Source organism: Pelophylax lessonae (assembly GCF_965119305.1).
Source record: "Pelophylax lessonae genome assembly, chromosome: 4".
Classification (NCBI taxonomy): Eukaryota; Metazoa; Chordata; class Amphibia; order Anura; family Ranidae; genus Pelophylax; species Pelophylax lessonae.
Window position 1 is genome coordinate 27994925 of NC_138771.1, and position 10881 is coordinate 28005805.

General features: G+C 41.7%; 1 protein-coding gene across 7 annotated transcripts in view; it reads right to left on the reverse strand.

Annotated features, from left to right (window-relative positions):
- MEF2A (myocyte enhancer factor 2A) overlaps positions 1 to 10881 on the reverse strand; it is a 313252-nt gene that overhangs the window by 224348 nt on the left and 78023 nt on the right. Inside the window, exon 1 of one of the 7 annotated variants that reach the window (XM_082253052.1) lies at positions 891 to 1148. The exons of the other annotated variants lie outside the window; for them this stretch is intronic. The gene's annotated coding sequence lies outside the window, so the exon portion shown is untranslated. Of the gene's footprint in view, positions 1 to 890; positions 1149 to 10881 lie in introns of those variants that run through there. 7 annotated transcript variants of the gene reach the window in all.

Sequence of the window (10881 nt, forward strand, 5' to 3'; positions counted from 1 at the left end):
ACAATAGAATTATTATGATTATATTAAAAAAAAAAAAAAAAATACATTTACTTATATTTATTTTTTTAGCAGGGTTGTGTGTCACTTTAAGTACATAACCGTTACAAAAAAGGTTTTAAAACCAACAGTACAATCAGACCACTACCATAGCCTTACCATTCAGCTGCACAGTCACAGGACAGTAGAAGAAGATACAATTTATGCATTCTGAGACTTTGCAAGTTTCATTTCTTTAGATCCAACCAGCTAACCGCAAATACACAACACACTATAAAAACTACTGATCTTTGTAAAGAAGAAAAACAATCATTGGCAAGGTAAGCCCACCACTAGCAACTGATCACCGACATGGCATGATAAGTAATAAAAAAGGTAAATAAAAATAAATAAATAATAAAAAAAATTATATTATATATATATATATATACATACATACACAAAATTTAAAACGAAATTATATATACACACAAAAAAAGTATATAAATATATATATATATATATATATATATATATATATATATATACATATATATATATATATATATACACACACAAAATCTAAAAAAAATAAAAATTATACATTTATACATACACACATATACAAACACACACAGATACATACATAAACACATTTTTTATATTATATTATATATATATATATACACACACACACATACATACATACATACATACATACACGCACACAAATAAGAAACATACTATGCATATGCCAATCAAATGTCAAACAATACATTTTGTACCATAAATTTATGTTTTTTTTTTTTTTTTAAAGGTCTGGTCCTGCTCACTGCTTTCCTATCAGCCCCTTGTCAGAACTCTGCCTGCTCTACAATCACATACAAGAAGGGAATTGTAGTCCATATACATACTGATCAGAGCTCAGCTTCATGCAACGTATCCCGGCAGCCTCTGCCCCGGCACTGAGTGAGGATCTCGGTGTACAAGTCCCCGGCCTCCACTAAGGTCCAAATGTTGGAAGTTTGTCATCCAGGGAAGACTGAAAAGCCTGCATTTCTCACACTGTCCAACTGCCGGCCCCTTCACTCTCGGCTTCCTCGGACTCCCATTTGAGAAGCAATAGCAGCTGAAGCAATGAATATTGATGGTTGGCCAGTAACAGCTGAGATAGCACTGACTGACGTCTTTCATTTCACCTGCATCAGCAAAGACAGTGCTTGGAAGTAGGAAGTTGTCGGCCTTAAGCACTCCCTTTGATGTGTCAAAATTCTTTGTAAAAACAGATGCAAATCTGTTGCTGGTTCTATAAACCTGAAACAAGGATGAACAGTGTAAAACGTGCAAGATAGGACTGATAACCGCTCTGTCATCTCCTAGAGAACAAGCTGTATACTTTGTGGCGTACGGCGGTTCCTATACTTTGTGGCGTACGGCAGTTCCTATAGTTTGTGGCGTATGGAAGTTCCTATACTTTGTGGCGTACGGCGGTTCCTATACTTTGTGGCGTACGGCAGTTCCTATACTTTGTGGCGTACGGCAGTTCCTATAATTTGTGGCGTACGCCGGTTCCTATACTTTGTGGCGTACGGCGGTTCCTATACTTTGTGGCGTACGGCGGTTCCTATACTTTGTGGCGTACGGCGGTTCCTATACTTTGTGGCGTACGGCGGTTCCTATACTTTGTGGCGCACGGCACTACTTCCAATACTTTGTGGCGTACGGCAGTTCCTATACTTTGTGGCGTACGGCGGTTCCTATACTTTGTGGCGTACGGCGGTTCCTATACTTTGTGGCGCACGGCGGTTCCTATACTTTGTGGCACACGGCGGTTCCTATACTTTGTGGCGTACGGCAGTTCCTATAGTTTGTGGCGTATGGAAGTTCCTATACTTTGTGGCGCACGACACTTCCAATACTTTGTGGCGTACGGCGGTTCCTATACTTTGTGGCGTACGGCGGTTCCTATACTTTGTGGCGTACGGCGGTTCCTATACTTTGTGGCGCACGGCACTACTTCCAATACTTTGTGGCGTACGGCAGTTCCTATACTTTGTGGCGTACGGCGGTTCCTATACTTTGTGGCGTACGGCGGTTCCTATACTTTGTGGCGCACGGCGGTTCCTATACTTTGTGGCGCACGGCAGTTCCTATACTTTGTGGCGTATGGCAGTTTGTATACTTTGTGGCGTACGGCAGTTCCTATACTTTGTGGCGTATGGCAGTTGATCGCTACAAAACTGCAACTGTACCAGAATTGTGTTATTTTAGGTGTAACCAACAAACACGTACATAAAGTTACAGCACATGACAACATTCCAGCTTTGCATGCAGCGTGTCCGATCGGGCTTTTTTGCGCATTAGGGAAGCTCATTTAATTATATGAATTGTCCTATGGTGCAGGCACAATTCTTAAGTCCCTTTCACACTAGTGGACCGTTCAGATCCACCTGTGAGTATTTCAGGCGGATCTGATCGGATGCCCCATGCATGTCTATGGGGCATCGGATGTCAGTGGAGAAATCTCTACTGACACCCGATCCGATCCTGTCCGTCAAATCTGGATGGATGGAAACCCTATTTTCCATCCGTCCAGGGGATCGGATGAGATTGGACAGGCAGTCCGTTCCCATCCGATTCCCCCATAGAGAACAGCAGGGATCTGACACCTCCGTCTCTGCACACAGAGCGGAGACAGAGCTGTCAACCGCCTGCTCAGTGGGGGATCGGCGGATCGATCCCCTGCTGAGATAAACTGAGTCCGCCGATGGACTCCTTTGTGTGAAAGGGGCCTTAAAGTGGAACTTCATTCAGAAAATGAAGCCCGGCTGCTAGAGGACTTCAGGCTGGTTCCCAGGTATAGGGATGTAAAACATTAAAAATAAGTGCCTAAAGTGGGGTACACACTATAAGAAAAATCGGGAGAGCCGTCGTCCAATTTTCCTCGAGGACGATGAACGAAAAAATTTTTTTTACGAAAATTCTACAACAAAGACTTTTTTTTTGTTGTGTATTGTTTCTGATCATGCGCAGTCTATCTTTTCTGATCTTTCTTGTACAAAATTCATAGGAAAACCTTACACATTAAAAAACGAAAATCGTTCCTTTTTTTCCATAAGAGAAGAATTTTGGAGTTTGTCCCTTCGAGAATTTTCATACGAAAATTCAGAACCGGCTGTGGAAAGTTGCGTACACACTATACGAAAATTCTTTATAAGAAAATCAGGTGAAAATTTTCGTACAAAGTGTGTACGAGCCTTAAAGCGGTTGTTTCCCCTGTGTAAAAATGCACGCGGGAGTTCACTTTCCGGCAAGGAGCTCAGAAGGTCAGGCAAGATACGCCGGACCTCCAGAGCGCAGGCGACGCTGGTGTCAGCGGCTGCATGCAGGGTGAATATCTCCTAAACCGTGCAGGTTTTGTAGAAATTAATTTTACCTACAGGTAAGCCTTATTAGAGGCCTTATTATAGGCTTACCTGTAGGTAACAAATGCTTCAGAACTCATTGGACGGCGCTTCACAGTGCAGATGGACAATGACCCGAAGTGCGAAAGCAACCAAAGAGTTTAAGGGAAAGAAGTGGAATGTTATGCAATGGCCAAGTCAATCACCTGACCTGAATCCGATTGAGCATGCATTTCACTTGCTGAAGACAAAACTGAAGGTGAAAATGCCCCAAGAACAAGCAGGAACTGAAGGTAGTTGCAGTAGAGGCCTGGCAGAGCATCACCAGGGATGAAACCCAGCGTCTGGTTATGTCAATGCGTTCCAGACTTCAGGCTGTAATTGACTGCAAAGGATTTGCAACCAAGTATTAAAAAGTGAAAGTTTGATTTATGATTGTTAATCTGTCCCATTACTTTTGGTCCCTTAAAAAGTGGGAGGGACATATACAAACTGTTGTAATTCCTACACTGTTCACCTAAATTGGATGTAAATACCCTCAAATTAAAGCTGAAAGTCTGCAGTTAAAGAACACATTGTTTGTTTTATTTCAAATCCATTGTGGTGGTGTATAGAGCCAAAAAGATTAGAATTGTGTCGATGTCCCAATATTTATGGACCTGACTGTACACAACATACACATACTGTATACATACCATATACATAGCATACACATACTGTATACATACCATATACATAGCATACACATACTGTATACATACCATATACATAGCATACACACTGTATATATATATATATATATATATCCATAACACATACATGTACATATATACATATGGTACACACACTTTTTTTTTTCAAGCAGAGGTCCTAGAGAATAAAATGGTGGGTGTTGCAAATTTTTTATGTCGCACGGTATTTGAGCAGCGGTTTTTCAAACGCAATTGGTTTGGAAAAAATACACTTTAATGAATTTCATTACACAAAAATACACAATATAATACCCAAATGTTTGCTAAAATATAAAAGATAATGTCACAATGAGTAAATAGATACCAACCATGTCACATTTTAAAATTGCGTATGCCCATGGAATGGTGCCAAACTACAGTACTTACAAATTCCCATTGGCAACGCTTTAAAGAGGAAATAAACTCTCCTCTGACACTTTTACCTATAGGTAAGCCTATGATAAGGCTTACCTATAGGTACTGTAAATATCTCCTAAACATGTACCGTTTAGGAGATATTTACCTTACATGCAGCCAGTGACATCACTGGCGCATGCGCTCTGAAGGAACGGCCGCTGGTGCCGTTTCTTCAGAGCCCCGTGCCGTGACTTTCGGCTCTCGCACGCGTGCGCGGGAGTGACGTCACCACGGCCCCGGCCAATCAGATGGCCGGATGCCGCGATCCCGGAAGACGGGCGACTGGACATGTCGCCCGTCCTATAGATGAGCGGGTGGCACGGCGGAGGCTCGTTCTAAGGTAAGTATTGCTCTCACTCTGCATGTTTCCTAGATGCATCAGAATGTCATTAAGAATTAATGACACCCAACCGCATCTGCAAAAGCCAGCATGCTTCTGTGCGGTGCGGGAAAACGCACAATTTAATAAAAGTTCCCGCACCACACTTGCTGTGAACAATCCCTAAAACTGCCCATACACTAGTAGATTTTCTAATGAACGTTTTGACAAACATTTGTATAAAAATTCACAGTATATCTGATGACTTGACAGCTTCGTTCGAAAGTACTTAAAAAATGCTATTTGCTCTTAACATTCGATTTTGGACTAATAGAATTTCCTGAACGTTTTTCTATATATTTATTCTATTTTTTTTTTCTATTATTATTGGTTGAACTTGATGGATTCGTGTTTTTTTCCAACTTGACTATGGAACCCTGAAACTATATACACTGCTAGAAATCCATCCACAACGCTTCAAGTTTTCTCATTACTCTGGTCAACAATGAAGCTAGAGTTGATTGGCGCTAATCGTTAAAAAAAAAAAAAAATCATATGAACATTTGTAAATTGAAACTTTTTAAACCAAAATTGTTTATGGCCAGCTTTAGGGCTCATTTACAGTCAATTTTTTTTTTTAAATGTATGAATGTATATGCAGGAAAAATACATGCATTTCAAGGAGTATAGTGGGGTGGGGGAGGAGACAGAAGTATAGCATGTTGCATTATATGAATATATATGCAGGACAAATAAATGTATTTCAATGAGCCGAGCTGAAAAAACAGAGAGGAAAGTATAGCATGCTGCATTTTAGCACACAAATGAAACTGTGAAAAAAAAATCAAAACCATACACACACCATAAATACACTGCAAATGTTTTGCAAAAAAACACTGCAAACACTGAATGCAGGAACTGCAGAGAAAACGACTTTTAAAATTAATTTTAATAAAAAAAAAAAAAAAAAAGGTAGATTTAATTCTCCCTTTTTTTTTTTTTTGTAAAGATATTCGGAGATACCAAGTAATTTTGCCTATATAACCGCTTACCCTTCTCTTTTTATAGATTTTTGGGCATCTATCACAGGTATTGAGTAAAAATTGCCATTAAGGGCCGGTTCACACTATTGCGATGACAGACATTGCATATAATTCGGAGCGCACTGGTCCTAAATGACATGCGATGTCTGTGCGGTGCGAATATGGCTGAATTTGCACCGCAATCGCAGTGAACACGCACAGGACACTTTTTTTGGTCCGCAACAGAATCGGATTGCATGGTGCACGTGGTCACACCAGTGCGATCTGATTCATGTGCAAACTGTCGGATCGCACTGCGATATGCGATCTGATCTGGGGGTGTTGTTAACATTGAATTGACACCCCCAGCGTATCGGATATGGCAGTGTGAACTACCTGTGCTGCGAATGTGATGCGGAAACACGCTGTATATTCGCAGTGTTCCCGCATCGCATTAGTGTGAACCGGCATTTAAACACGTTTCCAGAGTTTTATGGCATATTGTACAGGTAGAACATTAAAAGTGGCTGGACTTTGTTTTTTTAACCGGTTGCCGACCGCCGCACGACTATATACTGCGGCGGTCAGCCCCGGCCAGGCAGAGTGACGTAGGGGTACGTCACTCGCCTGTCACTGACTTGCGAGCCAATTGCGGGCGGGAGCGCGCCCGCCCCGGCCGAGGCGCGCGCCCGCCCCGGCTCGTTCACTGACAAGTCAGTGCGTGTGACCGGCGGACCCGATCGTCCGCCGGTCACTCACGATCGCTCCGGTGAAGGGAGAAAGGCGGACGGCTTATGTAAACAAGCCGTCTGTCATTCTTCCCTGTGTAAAAATGAAGATCAGACGGTTCTACTATGTAGGACCGTTGATCTTTGTTTTTACACCAATAGCCATGTCCCTTTACAGTTAGAAACACGCCCCTAGGACACACTTAGCCCCTCCCTCTCCAATACAGTTAACCCCTTCCCTGCCAGTGTCATTTTTGCAGGACAGGGCATATGTATAGCACTGATTACTGTAGAAAGGTCACTGGTAACCCCAAAAGTGTCAAAAATGTAAGTCAAGGGTCCGATCTGTCCGCCGCAATGTTGCAGTACCGCAAAAAAAAAAAAAAAAAAAAAAAAAAAAAAAATCGCAGATCGCCGCCATTACGCGTTAAAAAAAAAAAAAACACCAAAAATGACAAAAATCTTTCCCTTTGTTAGTAAACGCGGTAACTTTTGCGCAAACCAATCAAAATATGCTTTTTGCGATTTTTTTTACCAAACATACGTAGCATAAAACAAATTGGCCGAAAATGTTAAAAAATTTAGATTTTTACATATAAAAAAAAATGTGAAAAATATGGTTATTTTTGCAAAATTGACGCTCTTTTTTTGTTTATAGCGCATGATCAAAAAATCGCACAGGTGATCAAATACCACCAAAAGAAAGCTCCGTTTGTGGGAAAAAAAGGACGTCAAATTCGCTTAGGTACACCGCGCAATTGTCCGTTAAAGTCACGCATTAAAAAAAAAAAAAAAAAAAAAAAAAAAAAAAAAAAAAAAATCGCAAAAAAAACCCTGGTCTTTTAGCAGCCAAATCCTCCGGGGCTTAAGTGGTTAACAAGTCTATAATTATATATAAAACCCTAAAATTCTTTATGCTCTGCAAATCACATGCGATGTCTCTGCGATGCAACAAATTCAGCCGTACAGATTGTATGGCTGAATTCGCATCGTATTCGGACCAAAGTCGTGCATGACCCTTTTTTTTGTTATACAAGCTGTACACTCACTACTTTACATTGTAGCAAAGTGTCATTTCTTCAGTGTTGTCACAGGAAAAGATAGGATACAGTATTTACAAAAATGTGAGGGGTGTACTTACTTTTGTGAGATACTACCCATTATATATATATATATATATATATATATATATATATATATATATATATATATAATGTAGGTACGTACAAGTCAGCAGCACTCTGCCCCCTCCTCGCTCACTGGAGTGCTGGGCTGCGGAGAGCAGCCGGCTCAGGCTCTCAGCGACTCACTGAGAGGCTGAGCCTGGGTGTCGGTCCAGGCACCTGGCAGATCCAGACTCCGTGGTCATGATGACGCGGTGCTTGGACCCACATCTGTGACATCAGCAAAGAGTGGACGTCAGCCCACTCTCTGCTGAAAATGGGTCACAGCAGTGCAGAACGATCTGCACCCCTGTGATCCATAGGAGATGTACAACCAAATGAGCTTTGTCTGTAAATCTCCTTTAATAAATCCTAGGAAGTTAAACAATATTTGTGTACTCTTTGAGTTTTCACGATGTCCGATATTGTTCTCCATTTTATAGAAGGGGGTTTCAATAATAACCTACACCAACCTTAGCAGTTGTGCCGGACATAATACACGCATGACGTTCTTGCTGGTGGTTATAGAATCTCCACTGCATTTGCCTGGGACTCAACATTTCATGAATACAGAGGTGTCAGCTGCATTTTAAGGACTGCGTCTTTAAACGAGAGATTGTGTCCAGTGACATTTAGGAATGAGGTGCCATGAACACTTGGAGAAAGTAACATACTCAATGTCACGAGAGGTCAAACACTTCTCCGTCAAAGCACATTGCAGCTGGTGTTTTCTTCATGGTAACCCAACTCCAATAGCTCCAAAGGAAGCATGATCCAAACCCGAGATGGCAACAAAGTCAGAGAACTTCAGTAAATACCTAACTTGTCCCAATAACTCCCAACACCAATGCAGACGACCAACTGCACAAACAGAGAACAAAGCCATGTGTAGACTAAAACGTAAACACAACCAAAGGGAGTTCTGAAAGAATGGAGGAGCTTCAGATTGATGGCCTCTATCTCAGGGTCAGCCAGCACAGATGGAGAAGGCTTACGCTTGGGATTACTGCCTAAAGCTTTTCATTTACAGGTTCACCCCGCTTTAAGTACCCTCACTTTACATACACTCATGAGTACAGACACATTGGCATCTATAGGAAATCTTGGTCAGCTTGATATGGCACTGCTTCTGGTTTTTAACATTTAACATTGTCATCTATGGGAAATCTTGGTCAGCTTGACATGGCACTGCTCCCAAACCCATAAGTGACGGACACCAAACTTGGGGAGCACCGAGAGGGGACTCAGGACTACAACATATCTGATTTTGGGGTGGGCCAGCTTGCCTAGGTAATATACCATTTCGTAGTCCTGGGTCCCCTTAACGTGCTCCCCAAGTTTGGTGTCCCTCTCAATTATGGTTCGGGAGCAGTGCCATGCCAGTTTGACCAAGATTTCCCATAGATGCCAATGTTAAATGTTAAAAACCAGGAGCAGTGCCATGTCAAGCGGACCTAGATTTCCCATAGAACTGGTGTATTTACATGCATTGAGAAGTAAAAAAAAAAAAAAAAAAACAGGTATTGCTTCACTTTAAGTACATTTTCGTTTTACATACATGCTCTGGTCCCATTGTGTACTTAAAAGTGGGGTATGCCTGTATGGGTATAAATTCCCAGGCCAAGTGGCAGCCCATCCATTAGGCGCGCAGGGGCGCCGCCAACCCAACCCAGAGGCTCTAACAGGCTTCAAAACAGAGTGGACTCGGGGCGCAGTGAGCCCTCTCAGTTGTGTGACAATAACGAATGAATATTCGCTATTGCCACACTGATTCTCCTCCCAGCCAATCAGGAAGCAGGTCCTGAGACCCGTTTCCCGATTGGCCAAAAGAAGAAGGCATCCTATTGGCGAAGGAGGAGGGAAGAGATGGCCACTGAGAGGGAACATGAAGACTGGGGGGGGGGGGGAAGCCGCCGCCACCACCTGTCAGTCCCACGGAGCAAGGTAAGTAAACTGGCACGGGGGGGCTGAAGAGATGGGGGGGGGGTCCGTCTGCCACCCGACGTCCCCCCCGACTGATGGAGCACCAGATGTCCCAGATCAATGAATCAAAGCTTCTATTCATCTCTGAAATAAACAGATAAATGAATTAGGCCTCATGTACACTGCTGCTGAAAACGGACATTTAGGAGCAGTTGGGCGTTTTTTTCAGCAGCTCCTAAACTCTTCTCTATGTTATCTCATCTGTCCGTGTACACTGAGACATTTAGAGTCCATTCAGACTAGTGCGACTTGTCAGGCGACTTGGTCGCCTGACAAGTCGCGGTCGTTCGCTCGCCATTGAGTAGTACAGGACCCGTTCTAATAGGTGTGACACAAGTTGCTCCGACTTAGAAAAAGGGTCCTGCACTACTTTGGGGCGACCTGGAGGCGACTTGCATTGACTTCAATTATATGAAGCCCGTGAAAGTCGCCCCACAAAGTCGTGTCGCACCAGTCTGAATGGGCTGTTATAGTCATTTAGAGGCAATTGAGTTTAGTGGCATTTTTTTTTTTTTTTTTTTATAAAACAAAAAAATAAAATTCAGGACAGAAAATTATCGGCATTTGAAAGGGCAAATGCTTGTAACAGCGTGAAAACGCATCTAAACGCGGTAAATCGCATTCATAAGCAGTTTTGTTTATAGGCGTTTTTAACCAGTTCTGGACCTGAAGGATTTCCCCCTTTAATGACCAGGCCATTTTTGGCACTGCGTTACTTTGACAATTGCACGGTCGTGCAACACTGCACCCAAATAAAATTGATGTCCTTTTTTCCCACAAATAGAGCTTTCTTTTGATGATATTTGATCACCGCTGCGATTTTTATTTTTTGCGCTATAAACAAAATATATATATATATATATATATATATATATATATATATATATATATATATATATATATATATATATATATATTTCACTTTCTGCTATACAACATTCCTCAAAAAAAAAATTAAAAATCAAAATGTTTCATTGTTTTAGGCTAATTTTTACTCTGCTACCTATTTTTTTTTTTTTTACCAAAATCCCAATAAGCGTATTTTGATTGGTTTGCGCAAAGGTTATCGCGTCTACAACCTAGGGGAAAGATTTATGTCATTTTTATTTATTTATTTTTCTACTAGTAATGGCGGCGA